At 38.8% G+C, this 18,272-nt stretch overlaps 1 long non-coding RNA gene across 8 annotated transcripts in view; it reads left to right on the forward strand.

The window, feature by feature from the left end:
• The window catches only part of LOC103462220 (uncharacterized), a 19,172-nt gene extending 1,155 nt beyond the window's left edge, over positions 1–18,017 (forward strand). The window contains exons 2-7 of one of the 8 annotated variants that reach the window (XR_001776421.1): positions 9–127; positions 263–676; positions 3,391–10,983; positions 13,562–13,686; positions 13,758–13,833; positions 17,909–18,017. This is a non-coding gene — a long non-coding RNA (uncharacterized LOC103462220). Of the gene's footprint in view, positions 1–8; positions 134–262; positions 677–3,390; positions 10,984–13,558; positions 13,834–17,908 lie in introns of all 8 variants that reach the window. The other 7 variants (XR_001776422.1, XR_001776420.1, XR_001776423.1 and 4 more) reach the window with 7 other exon arrangements.
• The last annotated feature ends 255 nt before the right edge of the window (positions 18,018–18,272 follow it).

Raw genomic sequence — 18,272 nt, forward strand, 5'->3', positions numbered from 1 at the left:
ATCTATAGTAACAGAGCAACAGAGCTACCGGAGAAGGTTAACTGCAAAGAAAGAAACGGTTAACAGCAAGGCAGAAAAATCCATAAAAGGCAACTKAAGTTTTAGCTTCAGTCAATAAGGGAACAAGGTAAAGGTGATTGAAGTTTAGTTAAGTATTTTAATTCTGCTTAATTAATGATTCATGAAAGGAATTGTATCAATGTAATGAGCTACGCTTTACTAATGGTAAAAAATGATTGTGATTTTTATTTTTCTTATTTAGCTCTTATGGTGGTTGATGAAAAAGGACGGCTTTAATAAATCATCATTTTACCATCCGGCCTTTGAAAGGTTGACTCAATGCAACATTGTGTATGACAATCTGGAGGATATAAAGATGAAAGAAGCTGCCAACAACATCCTTTTGGAGCCAAAGCGACGTGAAGAAAGGCCAAGGCAGGAATTTGGCCAAAAGGTGTGTGACAAAAAGGAGAGGGAGAAGAAATCTGCAATAAAACAGTCTCTGACTGACACATGGGCTGCCCTAATTAAAAATAAACAACAGAAGAATATGGAGATGGACCAGATTGAAAGACAACAAATGGTTGCCATAATGGAATCAGAAAAGTTGTGACCAATTGAGGAAATTGAGAAGAGGAGCCTGAAGAAGGAGAAAGAACATAATTTTTTCAAATGGGTGAGTAATGTCTTTAATAAAACCGACTTGTGAAAATCTTCCTTCAGAAAAATGCTTAGAAATTAACATTAGCATGAAACGGTGTTTAAATGTCAGTGCAGCAGTTACTGCCGTTTAAGTTTTAATATAGCTACCGTTGGATTCTACACACGTAAAATCCATCATAACTACCTTCACTTATTGATCTGGAAATAATTAGATGTTTAGCATTGCTATTTTAATTTTACTGAGTTGTGTTTATTTGACGCTTAGCCGCTAGCCATAAGTCGTTAGCATGGAGCCTGACATGTTAGCACGGAGGTTTGAGCCGAGCCGTGAACCGATAGTACAGAGCCCTGAGTCCTTAAGTCGTTAGCCAGATTACTTCCAGATAATGTATTAGGAAGTAATACTAATATATTATGTTAAAACAGCATTTAAGACAAAGCGCATGCCTTAGTGTGGTTTTCTTTATTCACTTGTGTTTAATAATTTGCCTAATTAACCGCTGCAGGGCTTGATTTGACCATCAGTAAATGTCCTTATGACAAAAAAATGGGATGTTTACAACAGGTGTCAGGTGTTCTGACTATGGGTGCATTCACACTGCAGCCTGAAGTGAGCCAATTCCGATTTTTTTTGATGTAATGCGACCTGTATCCGATCTTTTCATGGCAGTGTGAACAGCACAGGTTAGATTCTTTAATGAATGTGACCCATATCCGATATGTATCCGATTCAAATGCGACCTAACGTCCAGATCGCATTTATCCGAACTGAACTGAACATCACTATTCTGCGCAAGTCAGAATAGTGACTTGCGCATATCAGGTCACTATTCTGTGACCTGATATGCGCAAGAAGGAAGAAAAACAACAATCATGACGGACTATAATGAGGATTAAGTTGTTAATATGCTGTTCCGGCTGGACAACAACTTCAAATGTGTAAGCTAAGCTCCACCGTTAGCCTCCATGTTTACTTCCGCAAACACTGAGCACTTCTTCTTTTTATGGCGGTTGGCAGAATACTTAGAACGCTGACGCTATTGCGCCCTCTAGTGCGCATGTTGGACACTTTCAGGTCATTTGCCCGTTCACACTGCAGAACGCATACAGGTCGCATTTACTGGCAGTGTGAACGACCCCAGCAAAAAATTCGGAATTGCCAAAAAATTGGAATTGGGTCACTTCAGGCTGCAGTGTGAATGTACCCTATCTGTCATACCTCGTAAATCCAGCATACCTTGTGGTAATGCGCATGCGCACATCGATGTTACGTTTGTTATAAATCCGTCATACCTGTGGAAGTTTCATTTTGTGTGTTTTATTTCTCAGACGTTTACAATAAATAAAAAAAAAAAAAGGAAAAATATTGTTATTTCCACGCAGTGTCCAGAAAGAGATGTTGTTCTGCTTGTTGCCTAATGCAGCTTTGATCAGCATCCAGCGTTATGTGCTTTTTAAAGGACATATTCCGTGCAGTTTTCTAAAGAAGTATTAAAATATTAAAAAGGTAGCTATAGGGACAAAATATCCCGACCAATTTGTAGTCAAACAGTATTTGTAGTAATAGTGACACTAAACGGGACTGATGTCTTGTTTACAGTATGGTAACGACATTGGACACAACAAAAGTAATTTATGTTAATATGTTTGATTAACATGGCAGCTTAAATAAAATTTACCGTAAACTTCTGAGAAATAAAACACACAAATGAAACTTCTACAGGTATGACGGATTTATAAGAAATCTGCTGAGTTAGCAGTATGTGATGTAACATCGATGTGTGCATGCGCATTACCGTAAGGTATGCTGGATTTACGGGTACGACCAATAGTCAGAACACCTGTTCGTGCTGAATAACATGGTAGTTCCAGTCCATCAGTGTCATTCAACTGGACGTGAGATGGGCTGCAGTTCATGATCCATTTCTTGCGTTTTTCCGGACTCCTTTTTGCTTTTGAAAATTGTATAAATTGTATTCCGCCCTCTACACGTTCTGGGTAACGGATGTCAAGATTGCATATTCCCCACTGACAACTTAGATTATCTATTATTTTCTTCAAAAACTCTCTGACTGCAGAATTTTTGCTATGACAAGGACTATTAACGATTGTCAATATTGTAGGCATCTTTGTACCTGCAACGCTGATTGGTCAGTTGATGAGAGTTGCCCAGAAATGATTGGGGGAGGATTGCTCTACGTCAGCATGGTGGCGGAGCCGGCGTCATTTCAATCGGATCATTTCAGCCTGCAGTGTGTACACAGCCTTTGTTTAGCTGTGTCCGAATTCAGTGTCTGCATCCTTTTAAGGACCCGGTCTACGTTAAAGTTAAAGTTCAATGATTTTATTTGTGTATCATTCTGTATAACGTATCTATAGTAACAGAGCTACCGGAAAAGGTTAACTGAAAGAAAGAAAAGGTTAACGGCAAGGCAGAAAAATCCATAAAAGGCAACTTAAGTTTTAGCTTCAGTCAATAAGGGAACAAGGTAACAGTGATTGAAGTTTATTTAAGTATTTTAATTCTGCTTAATTAATGATTTATGAAAGAAATTGTATCAATGTAACGAGCTATGCTTTAATGGTAAAAAATTATTGTGATTTTTCTTACTCTTATTTGGCTCTTATGGCGGTATCTCTGACTGATTCATGGGATTCCCAGATAGAAGTATCAAAGAAGTATCAAAATTAAAGACGAGGATTGTAATTTATGTGCATTTCTTTCAGGCTTGCCTAAAATTACAAAAGATTTCAAACCTGACAGCACGACAAAGCCAAAAGAAACTGGACAAATGCAGAAGAGAGATCGGAGAATTACACCACAACTGATTGTAATATTGACTTCAGCTCACATTTCATTTCATGTTTGAAAGACAGAATTGATATTCAGACATGTATTGATCAAGATAATGAGTTTGAAAGAAAGATGGGATGCTGAAATTTGCAAATTGCAGGAGAAGAAACAGAGACCTAGACCACAAAATGTTTATGCACGGGATTTGGAAAAAAGAAGGAAGAAGCTACACAAAGATAAGTTGTTGAGAGAAATAAAACATTGGGAATTTGCAGAGCGAAAGCATGAAAAACTGGAGAAAGAGAAACAAGCTGCAGCTATCAAGTCTCTGACTGATTCGTGGGATTCCCAGATACGAATCAGAAAAAGGAACTTTGTGAGATTGAAAGGAAAGACATGCTTTCCTTAATTGAATTGGAAAAAGTGTGTGAAAGTCAAAAGAACAAAAAGTGTCAGAAACACAAACTTGCTGCTTATCAAGAAGTTCAGGAGACTCTAGCAGAAGCAAGATCATGGAGAAGTTGCTCCAAGAACTGTGCAGGGAGATCGGTGTATTCTGCTGACAAACATGATGACGCAAAAACCAGCAATGTTTGCAGAACTTTACTGAGTCGTCAGAAAGTTAGCAATACCAATGTTGTCAAACTTCCCTCAATGGACTCCAACTCTGTGCACCTCCCTGAGAATTGCCAACAGACCCATTCATGACCCATTTGTAGGGCTTCTAAGAAGAATTTGAAAAAATCAAATGAGAAACAGGTGAATTGCCCCACAACTAAATCTAACATTAGTGTAAGCTCAGGGAAACCAACTTTCCCGTGCTCAAGTAAAACAGGGGGCCATTCTTGCACGTACAGATTGTATGAGAAATGTAAAAAGACTTTGCAAGACAAGCTGAAAACTATAAGGAAGAAACAAGCTGCCAACAAAGTTCTATTAAGGGAAAAGCAACTTGAAGAAATGGAAGAGCAGGAATTTTGCTCAAAAGTTACGTATTCCCAAGACAAACAAGGACATACAGGAGAGGGAAAAGAGAGCTGTAATACAAAAGTCTAATGCACAGGATGGAGAAAATGGAAAGTGAAAAACAGAAGAAGAGGAAGCTAAAAGACTGGAAGCAAGAACAAGAACAGAAACTCAACAAACAGGTTACTGAAAATGCAGAGGACCAAGTCATAATGCAACGGCAAAAATATAGCATTAGTGAAGGGATTCGGTTAGAATATGTACATGACGAGAGGGAGAAAAATGTTCCTGAAAAGGTTAAGTTTCAAGAGAAATGTAAGAAGATGGAAAATGACAATCTGGAGAACATAAAGAGAATGAAGATGCCAAAGACGCTTTAAAGGAGGAAAAGTTTTATAAAGAAATGGCCAAGCAGGAGTTTGCCCAAAAGTTACTTGACAGGAGAGAGAAAAGAAAGAAAAGAAAGTTGAAATGCAAAAGACTTTGACTGATGCATGGGATGGTCAAGTTGAATATAAACGGCAGAAGAAGATAGAAATGGAAAAGGTTAAAAAGCAAGCATCTTATTTATTGATGGAATCAGAAAAGTTTTATCAAATGGAGGAAGTTGAGAAGAAGAAACGGAAGAAGCAGCAGAATCTCAGGACGCAGGACAAGACTGAGCAAAACATGAGGGACCAAATGATAACACAGTGTGAAATATATCAGTGTTGGTGACCCAAATGAAGGCTTTCAATCTACATCAGTGTTTGTACAACATGAGTGAGATGAAGCTTCCTGAAAAGTTTAATTCTCTAGAGGAATCTAGAAAGATTGTTTATGACAATCTGGATAATAGAAAGAGAAAAGAAGCTGCCAACTACACTCTTTTGGGGAAAAAGTGTTGTAAAGACAGGGCAAAGCAGCAGTTAGGCCAGAAGTTATGAGAGGAACAGGAGAGGGACAAGAAAGCCGATTTGAAAAAGTCTCTGTCTGACACATTGGATGAACAAATTCAATGTAAACAACAGAAGAAGAAGAAGAAGAAAATAGCTTAAATTGAAAGGCAACAAATGGCTGCCATAATGGAGTCAAATAGACTGCATCAAATATAGAAAATGGAGATGAGGAGACAGAAGAAAGAGAAAGACCGGAAATTTTTGAGAGAGTTTGAAAGTGCCTTTCTTTCAAACATGCCTAAAATTACAAAAGATTTAAGACCTGAAAGACCTGAAAATATGACAGAACCAAAAGAAGCCAGACAGGAAAATTGCACCACAACTGATTCTGATATTGACTTCAGCTCTCATTTTATTTCATGCTGGAAAGACAGAATTGATATTCAGACATGCATTGACCAAGATAATGAATTTCAAAGAGCACAGGAGTTGAAAGAAAGACACGAAGCCGCACTTCGCAAATTACAGGAGAAGAAACGGAGACCTAGACCATAAAATGTTTACACACAGGATGTGGATAATTGGAAAGACAAGCAGGAGAAAAATATATCAAAAATATTGTTGCAAATTGACAGACAGGGACAAAAAGCTCTCAACTTGTCCACAGCTAAATCCAATGAGGTTTCTGAAATAGACAAACATGACTAACAGTTTAAAAAGTCTTTGTCATGTAAAAAAGAACAGAAACTCAACAAACATGTTGCTGAAACTGCAGAGGAACAAGTCGTAATAAAATGGCAAAAACAGAGTTGGTGAAGGCATTCGGTCAGAATATGTACATGACGAGAGGGAGAAAAATGTTCCAGAAAAGATTAAATTTCAAGAGAAATGTAAGAAGATGGTCTATGATAATCAGGAGGATATAAGGAGACAAGAAGATGCCAAAGATTCTTTACAAGAGAAAAAGTTTTATAAAGAAATGGCCAAGCAGGAGTTTGCCCATAAGTTACTTGACAAACAGGAGAGAGAAAAGAAAGTTGAAATGCAAAAATCTTTGACTGATGCATGGGATGGTCAAGTTGAATATAAACATCAAAAGAAGAAGGAAATAGCTTGAATTCAAAGGCAAGAACTGGCTGCCATAATAGAGTCAGACAGACTGCATCAAATTGAGGAAATTGAGATGAGGAGACAGAAGAAAGAGAAAAACCGGAAATTTATGAGACCAGATGAGACTGAGCCAAACATGGAAGACCAAAAGAAGACTGTGGAATACAATGTATATATCCTCAATATATTTATATAGTTAGAGGATATATAGAGGAAAGAAGCTGCCTACGACTCTTTTTTACAAAAAAAGGCTATGTAACAATATGGAGGAAGTTGAGAAGAAGAAACAGAAGAAGCAACAGAATCTCAGCACATAGGATGAGACTGAGCAAAACATGAGGGACAATATGATAACACAGTGTGAAATATATCAGAGTGTTGGTGACCCAAATGAATACTTTCAGTCTATATCAGTGTTTGTACAACATGAGAGTGAGATGAAGCTTCCTGAAAAGTTTAATTCTCTAGAGGAATGTGAGAAGATTGTTTATGACAATATAGATGAAATAAAGAGGAAAGAATCTTCCAGCTACGCTCTTTTGGAGGCCAAGGGAAGTGAGGAAAGAGCAAAGCAGAAATTTGGCCACGAGTGAAATGAGATTTCCTGAAAAGTTTACTTCCCTAGAAGAATGTAAGAAGATTGCATATGACAATCTGGACAATAGAAAGAGAAAATAAGCTGCCAACTACACTCTTTTGGAGGAAAAGTGTTGTAAAAAGAGGGCAAAGCAGCAGTTAGGCCAGAAGTTACAAGAGGAACAGGAGAGGGAGAAGAAAGCCAATTTGAAAAAGTCTCTGACTGACACATCGGATGCTCAAATTCAATATACACATCAGAAGAAGAAGGAAATAGCTTAAATTGAAAGGCAAGAACTGGCTGCCTTAATAGAGTCAGATAGACTGCATCAAATTGAGGAAATTGAGATTGAGGAGACAGAAGAAAGAGAAAAACCGGAAGTTTTTGAGACAGGATGAGACTGAGCCATACATGGAAGACCAAAAGAAGACTGTGGATGACAATTTATATATCCTCAATATATTTATATATTTAGAGGATATATAGAGGAAAGAAGCTTCCTACGACTCTCTTTGACAAAAGAAGCTATGTAACAATATGGCCAAGGAGGAGGCTGCCAAAATGCTACATGAAGCACATCAGCAGGAGAAGAAATCTCCAAAGCAAAAGCCTCTGGCTGATGAACTGGCTGCCCGATATCAATATAAACAGAAACAGAAGAGGGAAATGGACAGGACTGAAAGGCAAGGGGTGCTTCCTGGATATCGAGCTGAGGAAATTGGAGCCAGGAGACAAAAGAAGGATCCCCAGCAGAAACTGAAGACACAGGATGAGACTAAAAAAAACATATCAACAACCCAGAAGTAATGCAGTGGGAAATGTATCGCAGTGTTACTGAGCAAAAAAGAGATGTTCAGGATGAATCTGGTTTTCTAGACTATGAGAGTGATAGCGACATTCCTGATAAGGACAGAAGTCGTGAAATACGTAAAAAAAATAGTGTACGACCAACTGTCACTTATAAAGAAGGAAGAAGATAAAAAAAGGCCTTTTTTGGAGGATAAACTGTTGAAAGAAATGAAACATCAGGAATCTGCAGAGCAAAAGCGTAAAAAAACTGGAGAAAGAGAAAAAAGCTGCAGCTATCAAGTCTCTGACTGATTCGTGGGATTCCCAGATACAATTTAAACAGCAACAGAAAAAGGAACTTTGTGAGATTGAAAGAAAGATATGCTTTCTTTAATTGAATTGGAAAGAGTGTGGACAGAAATGTAAGATGAATTCCCGTCGATTACCCAGGAGGGTTATCCCTTTGATGAAGACGATGAAGATAGAACCAGATGACGATCTGAACAAGAGTATCAAAATTCAAGACGAGGATTGTAATTTAAGTGCATTTCTTTCAGGCTTGCCTAAAATTACGAAACTTTTCAAACCTGACAGCACGACAGAACCAAAAGAAACTGGACAAATGCAGAGGAGAGACCGGAGAATTGCCCGACAACTGATTGTAACATTGACTTCAGCTCACATTTCATTTCATGTTTGAAAGACAGAATTGATATTCAGACATGTATTGATCAAGATAATGAACTTCAAAGAGTACAGGGGTTGAAAGAAAGATGGGATGCTGAAATTTGCAAATTACAGGAGAAGAAACAGACCTACACCACAAAATGTTTACGCACGGGATTTGGGGAATTGGAGAGACAAGCAGGAGAAAACTGCAAGAAGCTAAAAGACTGGAAGCAAAAACATTGTGTCCAAAAGAGAAAGAGACAAAAAGCTCTCAACTTGTCCACATCTAAATCCAATGAGGTTTCTGGACAAGACACACATGACAAACAGTTTAAAAAGTCTTTGTCATGTAAAAAAGAACAAACTCGTCATACAGGTTACTGAAAATGCAGAGGAACAAGTCGTAATGAAATGGCAAAAATATAATAGTATTATTGAAGGGATTCGGTCAGAATATGTACATTGCGAGAGGGAGAAAAATGTTCCTCAAGATGTTGAATTTCAAGAGAAATGTAAGAACATGGAAAATGACAATCTGGAGAACATAAGGAGAAAACAAGATGCCAAAGACGCTTTAAAGGAGGAAAAGTTTTATAAAGAAATGGCCAAGCAGGGGTTTTCCCAAAGGTTACTTGACAAACAGGAGAGAGAAAAGAAAGTTAAAATGCAAAAGTCTTTGACTGATGCATGGGATGGTCAAGTTGAATATAAACGGCAGAAAAAGATGGAAATGGTCAAGGGTCTTATTCCTCAATGGAATCAGAACGGTTTTATCAAATGGAGGAAGATGAGAAGATGAAACGGAAGAAGCAGCAGAATCTCAGCACACAGAATGAGACTGAGCAAAATATGAGGGACCAAATGATAACACAGTGTGAAATATATCAAAGTGTTGGTGACCCAAATAAAGGCTTTCAATCTACAGTGTTTGTACAACATGAAAGTGAGATGAAGCTTCCTGAAAAGTTTAATTCTCTAGAGGAATGTAAGAAGATTGTTTATGACAATATAGATGAAATAAAGAGGAAAGAATCTTCCAGCTACGCTCTTTTGGAGGCCATGGGAAGTGAGGAAAGAGCAAAGCAGAAATTTGGCCACGAGTGAAATGAGGTATCCTGAAAAGTTTATTTCTCTAGAAGAATGTAAGAAGATTGCATATGACAATCTGGACAATAGAAAGAGAAAATAAGCTGCCAACTACACTCTTTTGGAGGAAAAGTGTTGTAAAAAGAGGGCAAAGCAGCAGTTAGGCCAGAAGTTACAAGAGGAACAGGAGAGGGAGAAGAAAGCCAATTTGAAAAAGTCTCTGACTGACACATCGGATGCTCAAATTCAATATACACATCAGAAGAAGAAGGAAATAGCTTAAATTGAAAGGCAAGAACTGGCTGCCATAATAGAGTCAGATAGACTGCATCAAATTGAGGAAATGGAGATTGAGGAGACAGAAGAAAGAGAAAAACCAGAAATTTTTGAGACAGCATGAGACTGAGCCATACATGGAAGACCAAAAGAAGACTGTGGATGACAGTTTATATATCCTCAATATATTTATACATTTAGAGGATATATAGAGGAAGGAAGCTTCCTACAATTCTCTTTTGCAAAAAGGGCTAGGTAACAATATGGCCAAGGAGGAGGCTGCCAAAATGCTACATGAAGCACATCAGCAGGAGAAGAAAACTCCAAAGCAAAAGCCTCTGGCTGATGAACTGGCTGCCCGATATCAATATAGACAGAAACAGAAGAGGGAAATGGACAGGACTGAAAGGCAAGGGGTGCTTCCTGGAGCTGAGGAAATTGGAGCCAGGAGACAGAAGAAGGATCCCCAGCAGAAACTGAAGACACAGGATGAGACTAAAAAAAACATATCAACAACCCAGAAGTAATGCAGTGGGAAATGTATCACAGTGTTACTGAGCAAGGAAGAGATGTTCAGTATGAATCTGGTTTTCTAGACTAAGAGTGACTGCGACATTCCTGATAAAGACAGAAGTCGTGAAAGACGTAAAAAAATGGAAGGAAGAAGCTAAAAAAGGCCTTTTTTGGAGGATAAACTGTTGAAAGAAATGAAACATCAGGAATCTGCAGAGCAAAACGTGAAAAACTGGAGATAGAGAAAAAAGCTACAGCTATCAAGTCTCTGACTGATTCGTGGGATTCCCAGATACAATTTAAATAGCAATAGAAAAAGGAACTTTGTGAGATTGAAAGGCAATACGTACATGCTTTCCTTAATTGAATTGGAAAGAGTGTGTGAAAGTCAAACGAATAAAAAGCATCAGAAACACAAACTTGCTGCTTATCACGAAGTTCAGGAGACTCTAGCAGAAGCAAGATCATGGAGAAGTTGCTCCAAGAACTGTGCAGGAAGATCGGTGTATTCTGCTGACAAACATGATGACGCAAAAACCAGCAATGTTTGCAGAACTTTACTGAGTCGTCAGAAAGTTAGCAATACCAATGTTGTCAAACTTCCCTCAATGGACTCCAACTCTGTGCACCTCCCTGAGAATTGCCAACAGAACTGTAAAAGGGTAAAACTCCCATCCATTTATAATACTCTGCATTTCACAAATCCATTTCCCTTATGTGTTTACAAGAAGTACTTGCATATAGGCCTTCAAGTGGGATATATTGAACTGTTCCTGAAAAGATTAAATTTCAAGAGAAATGTAAAAAGATGGCCTATGATAATCTGAAGGATATAAGGAGACAAGAAGATGCCAAAGATGCTTCAGAGGAGAAAAAGTTTTATGAAAAAATGGCCAAGCAGGGGTTTGCCCAAAAGTTACTTGACAAACAGGAGAGAAAAGAAAGTTGAAATGCAAAAGTCTTTGACTGACACATGGGATGGTCAAGTTGAATATAAACGGCAGAAGATGATGGAAATGGTCAAGGGTCTTATTCCTTGATGGAATCAGAAAGGTTTTATCAAATGTAGGAAGTTTAGAAGAAGAAACAGAAGAAACAGCAGAATCTCAGCACGCAGGACAAGACTGAGCCCAAATGAAGGTTTTCAGTCTACATCAGCGTTTGTACAACATGAGAGTGAGATGACGCTTCCTGAAAAGTTTAATTCTCTGGAGGAATCTATGATTGTTTATGACAATCTAGAGGAAATAAAGAGGACAGAATCTTCCAGCTACGCTCTTTTGGAGGCCAAGGGAAGTGAAGAAACAGCAAAGCAGGAATTTGGCCACGAGTGAGATGAGGCTTCCTGAAAAGTTTATTTTTTCTAGATCAGTGTTTCTCAACCTTTTTTGGGCCAGCGCCCCCCTGGCCTTTATCCAGGTCCCTCACCGCTCCCCAATAAAGAATTTGTAGGCTACTTTGCACTGATGGAATATTACTATCACTATTGTAGATGTTTTGATTTTTATGCTTGTTTCTATATTTATCATCAAAAATAATTTCTAAGAGAACAAAAAAGCCATGGGAATAGAAATTATTTTCACAGGTGTCTACAAAAATGTAATGAATGAACATTGAACTTAAAATTGATAGGCCTAGCAGCAGCCAATCAGAGTGGTAAAACTATTCTTGTTCTTTGCCATTTTCTAGTTGTTAAATATTACACAAAATGACCAGATAAAAGATGTACAGCAATACCAGTTTAAACTTTGAACTATTTGCAAAACGACTGAGCTCTGCAACATTAAAACATGGATAGTGTCATGATCCGTGTTTCTGTGTGTTTATTTTTGAGTTTTTTCTGTGTGATCCTGTTCCCTGTGAGTCCTGTCTCTGCGTCTTCCCCGTTGATTGTCTCCCAGGTGTGTCTCGTTCCCTTGATTACCCCATGTGTATTTAGTCTCACCTGTTGTCTGTGTTCTTCGTTGGATCCTTGTCTAATGTTGTAATGTGTTACCTGTTTCCCTGTGCCATCAATTCTGGCGTCAGATGTTCCTCGTGCTGTTCTCTGTTGTTCTGTTTCCTGGATATTTTCATTAAATTCATAATTTTCTCCTACTTCCTGGGTCTGCCTGCGTCCTCGTCCTCACCGCAACCCCACCATTTATGACAGATAGAACTGTAGCTACATTAATCATAGCTCTTCTCCTCAGTTTTTCTGTCAGTTTCTGGTGGTGCAGCTCTGTGCTGCCTTCAGGAGAATGGGACATCAGAGTATCATCCATAAAATTTCACCCACATGGCATTTACTGTGCAAACCAGAGCTTTCAGGGGAAAAACAAAAGGAAGGTACGTCAGGGTGAAGGAGCGTAGAAAACATACACTCGACCCCCAAAGGAATCCCACCGCCCCCCTTTTGTAAAAAATTTCGGCCAGCGCCCCCTGCCGTCCTCTAAACCCCCCCTGGGGGGCAGTACCGCCCACGTTGAGAACCACTACTCTAGAAGAATGTAAGAAGATTGTTTATGACAATCTGGAAAGAGAAAAGAAGCTGCCAACTACACTCTTGAAGGAAAAGTGTTGTAAAAAGAGGGCAAAGCAGCAGTTAGGAGAGAAGTTACAAGAGGAACAGGAGAGGGAGAAGAAAGGTGCAATGAAACAGTCTCTGACTGACACACTGGTTGCTGAAATTAAATATAAAGAGCAGAAAAAGAAGGAAATAGCTGAAATTGAAAGGCAAAATTGAGGACATTGAGATGAGGAGACACAAAAAGGAGAAAGACCAGAAATTCTTCAAACAGGATGAGACAGAGAAACGGGCTGATGGTCCAAAGGAAGATGTTCAATCCAAATCAAAGATTGTACAACACAAGACTAAGATCAGGATTCCGGAAAAGTTCCGTTCTCTAGAGGAATCTAGGACGATTGTATATGACAATCTCTAGGATCTTAAGAGGAAAGAAGCTGCCAACTTCATTCTTTTGGAGGAAAAGTGTTGTAAAGAGAGGGCCAAGCTGCAGTTAGGCCAGAAGTTACAAGAGGAACAGGAGAGGGAGAAGAAAGCCAATTTGAAAAAGTCTGACATATTGGATGAACAAATTCAATATATCCCACTTGAAGGCCTATATGCAAGCACTTCTTGCAATGTAAACACATAAGGGAAATGGATTTGTGAAATGCAGAGTATTATAAAAGTGATTCAATTTTAAGTACAAACAGGATTACGAAATGAAAATGAATATACAATATACTTCCCAGCAGTTACTGAGATGTCGGACTTGTTTGTCTTTACTGGTGATGAAAACACGTCACTCTGGAGGAGAGGAAGAGCGGCTCACCTCAGTCCAGGATCACCACAGTGTGAGGGTAGCTATTAAAGTCTACAGGTAGACTTTTGTATATCCTCCGGTTTCCAGATCCTAATTTAACTGAGTAAATAATAAGTTGGTCCATTCAGTGATGATCCGGCTGAACCTGGACGGATGGACGCCGTGATGGTCAGCAAGGTCCCATTTCCTGGATCCTAGGGAAAGGTAATTTAACAACAAGATCTCAATGGGTTGGCTGAGTTTAGTTGATGGGAGTTTATCTCTGTCCTTGGTGAACACCAGGGAGAACGGGGCCCAGAACGCATCAGGACGTTTTATGATGCAAATTTGAATATTTTTTTTTTAAATCCCAATAAGAGTTCATATTTAATGACCCAGTGTAATCCAAAAACAAAACCTAAACCTCATTTAGAGAGTTTTGCATGAAAATAAATGGATATCTCAGGAAAATAAATGTTTTAGTGAAAGATTGGTACCACAATAAGATGAACAGGAAAACATATTTCAGAGGTGTGACAATGCTTAAGTTGATGAGTAAGAGAAAATTTAAATATTTACTATCTAGAAAATGCATGTTAAAATCTGAATATTCTTTTGAAAGTATGTAGTTGAAGTCAGTTTGAACTTCTAGCAAACAAAGTACTGGGTTTGCCCATTATCTGTACCAACATTAATACAAAAAATGATGCATAGAAGAGGTATTATTTTTAAATAGTTCAAGCAAACCTAAGTTTACAATTTTAATAAAGCTGAAAAGACTGAAAATCATCTACATCATTACAGCTTAAGGGTGAGAAAGAAGAGTAGATTTGATTAAATGTTTTCTGTGAAAAAACGTTTTGTGATAGTAGCTTTGTCCAAGTGGGTCAACGGATAAAGAACTGTCAAAGATAACAGGAAGTGATCTGACAGGCAACATCAGTTACAGAAACATTGGAAATGTTCACACTCTTACTGATAACCAGGTTCAGTGTGTGTCCATGAGTGTGTGTTGCTTGTTTGACATGTTGTGTTAAACCATCCATCCATCCATTTTCTTTCACCCTTGTCCCTCAGTGGGGTCGGGAGGGGTGCTGGTGCCCATCTCCAGCCAACGTTTCGGGCGAGGGGCACAGAGACACACAGGACACACAACCATGCACACACACACTCACACCTAGGGGCAATTTGGAGAGGCCAATTAACCTGACAGTCATGTTTTTGGACTGTGGGAGGAAACCGGAGTACCCGGAGAAAACCCACGCACACACAGGGAGAACATGCAAACTCCATGCAGAAAGACCCCAGGCCAGGAATTGAACCCACAACCTTCTTGCTGCAAGGCAACAGCTCTACCAACTGCGCCACTGTGCAGCCCTTGTGTTAAACCAAAATTCTCTAATACATTACAGAGCTTTTTGCCCCTCTGTCTTCAGGTTGTCAATATGAATGTTGAAATCACAGACAATAAAACAATCATAATCAATGCATATGAGAGACAGAAGTTCATTCAAGTCAGTAAAGAAACGTTCCACATACGTTAGAGTTTTGTATAAAGTTAGTGTCAAAGTTCGTTTGTGACCTTTTACCTCAGTACCAATGTGAACAGCAGGTGGAGATCTGTTCTTTAAAAATTACCAGATGCACCCGAACACAGATTTAGCAGTGCACAATATTTAATTTAACAATTTTTTAAAAAAACATTTCTCTTTAAAAACGAGGCTTCAGGCCTACTACTCGGTCCCTGGAACAAAAGGAACACACAAGGAAAAAGGACAGACAAGTTCAATTATTCCAAACATGCAATGCAAAAGAAATTAGTAAATCAAACAAACAACAACAAATTAGTAACTTCAATCACAAAACTAAAAGAAAACAATGGAACAAATCGTCGTCATCCACTTCCAAATGCCCTTCGATGGGGCCAGAGGAGTAACGCCCCGCCCACACAGCCGGCCCAATCCGCAACAGGTTTAGTTGAGAGCGGCCAAAACAACGGCAAGACAAGACAAGACAGCAGAGCGTCCAAAGCGCTGCAGCTCCAAACACAATCAGGTGCCTGAAACAGAAAAACCAATTAACGGTGGATCCAGATAAAAGAAATCAAAAGCTAAATAGCAGGTAGCCTACCCAGGGGTGGAAACACAGCCTAACCCGGGAGGAAGCGGGTCAGCAGGCGAGGACCAGACGGAAGCCGCACGCCACAGCAACCTCCAGCTGCAGCCGGCAACGCCATCAGAGCAACATTGCAGAAACGCACGACAGGTGTAGCACCCAAAAACCAACCATGATCTCAGCCACGGATAGCAAAACTGCCACTTACCAGTGATGGGCCATCTGAATCCAGACTTCCAGGCTTGTACCGAGTAAAGAGGGGGCGTGTCCGATGAAGCCCCCGCTTCGAGGCTTGTGTCGTCTTGCTGAAAACCACGTGACTGGCAATAAAGAGGCCTCGCATTGCCTGGGTCACGTGACTGCTTCATTTTGCGTGTCGGTTTTCAAAATAAAAGCGCGCTGAGCCGCGCTGCATCATGGGTTGGTGTTAATTTGGTCTCGCATCAGAGATTATTTGTCTTCAGTGGCCAAAATAAAATGGAACATTGACAGACATATTTGATGTGTATTGATGATGGTACTCATCAAAATGTAATGTTTGTTACTGCTTTTCTCAATTGTAGATTTTGTTTTTTTATGTCTTTATATTTTTGTGATTTTATGATGTAAATCTCTTTGAACTGCATTGTTGCTGAAACGTGCTACACAAGTAAACTTGATTAATTGTCTGAAATGGAGCCAGCAAGAGGAAAATCTCTGACATCTGGGAATACTTTTAGATAATCGCTCACAATAAAATTCTTCTTATATAACAATAATTAACCCCTCCACCTTCCAATTTCTCAAGTTCCATTATTATTTGTAGTCTAATTAGCAAAGATATATCAGTCTTTCACAGCAGAAACAGATTTAATGGTGTTGCAGAACTAAAATTTAACATCTCGCCAAATATAAGGGATCAGAGCCAATTATAAATCCAAGAAAAAGAAGACGCCCCAACACGCACTGCACTCCCAAGACACTAAAACATCAAATGTCTTTATTGTCAAATCAGTCTGGACATAAAAGAAAACCCAACACAACCACTGACGTTCAACACCTTCCCACCACACCAAGATACTCAAAAGACGTGAAATTACCCAAAGAGATTTTACTACAGTTCATTATATTCTTATATATTGATGCCACGCTCCTCCTTTTTTATGTTTTCTATTCTCACTTAAATTTTAGGTATGAGGTGCTGATTCAATTAGTATGATTGTTTCATTATTGTCATTCAACCATGTTTCTGTCAGAAATATAACATCAATATTATGCTAATAGTATACAAACGTCATAATCTGCACTGTTTTGGTTGAATGCAGTATTTATTTCCACTTTGGCTTTATGTTGTTTACTTTTTATTCAAGTACGTTTTTTGTTAATGGAGACCGAGAATCCATTTTATTTTTGTTTTTGGTTGTTTTGTTTATTTAGTTTATCAGTTCCAGTGTTATATGTTCTTTTGAAAATAAAGTTTATCTATCTATAAACTTTAAAAATAAAGTTTATCTATCTATAAACTTTATAGATAGATAAACTTCTATAATGCACAGTACTTCCTATGGCAGGAAGTACTGTGCATTATTAGTCATTTCCATTAAATCAGTGTCAAAAGGTCTTGAAACAATATTATCGTTTATTGCAATAATTTTTTAGACAATTAATCGCTCAGCAAAATTTTTTATCGTGACAGGCTTATGAAGTCATCCAGTTATGATGTCAATAATGTAAAAACTATAAAAATTATGACTTTAAAAATAACTCACAAGCAAAGTTATCGGACGGGACGAGAGAGAACAGGATAAGCTGTTCCTCCTTCAGCTGTTATTCACATATCAGTTCATCTGAGATAAGGTAAAACTAACTTAGAATTAACTTTGTAGCTAAATATAGAAGCTGCTTGTTTTAAGTCAGTTTCATAATATTGATGAAAAAGTTCTTTCATTGGCTGATTATTAAAGTTATAACAGGAAGAAATGTTTGGTTATTAGTGATATAATCTGTCAATGGAACAAGAACTTTTTTCAAGTTTCTTTAGAACGATGAGTTGTTAAAGTTCCTCTGTATGCAGATGACAGTACAGATTGGTGTCCGTCCTGTGACTGGACAGATCAGTGTCCGTCCTGTGATTGGACAGATCAGGGTCCATCCTGTGATTGGACAGATCAGTGTCCATCCTGTGATTTTGTGGCTTCCTGTCCAGCAGGAAGTTGTGAATAGAGTTTAAAAGCTGCTCCAGGACTGCAGACATTCACAGGAAGCTGGATCAGCCATGGTTGTGCTGAAGGTTCTGCTGGTGCTGGTGCTGGTGCTGGTGCTGGGTGAGTTGGACACACTGGAGAAACTCCCACTGGTTCCAGGGAGGCTGCTGCTCTCTGTGACTCTCAAACTTCCCTCTGATTCTGTTTCAGACTGAAACTTCGTTGCATATAAATTGCAATGCTTTTTAATATTCAGCTGTTCATATGCTTGCTGTTCCAGCAGCCATGTTTGTACCTGCTGTCTCAGTAAAGTTCTCCTTTTTCTTCTTCAGGTGTTTCAGTGAACTCAGATGTTTCTGTGCAGAA

Source organism: Poecilia reticulata, linkage group LG3, assembly GCF_000633615.1.
Source record: "Poecilia reticulata strain Guanapo linkage group LG3, Guppy_female_1.0+MT, whole genome shotgun sequence".
Classification (NCBI taxonomy): domain Eukaryota; kingdom Metazoa; phylum Chordata; class Actinopteri; order Cyprinodontiformes; family Poeciliidae; genus Poecilia; species Poecilia reticulata.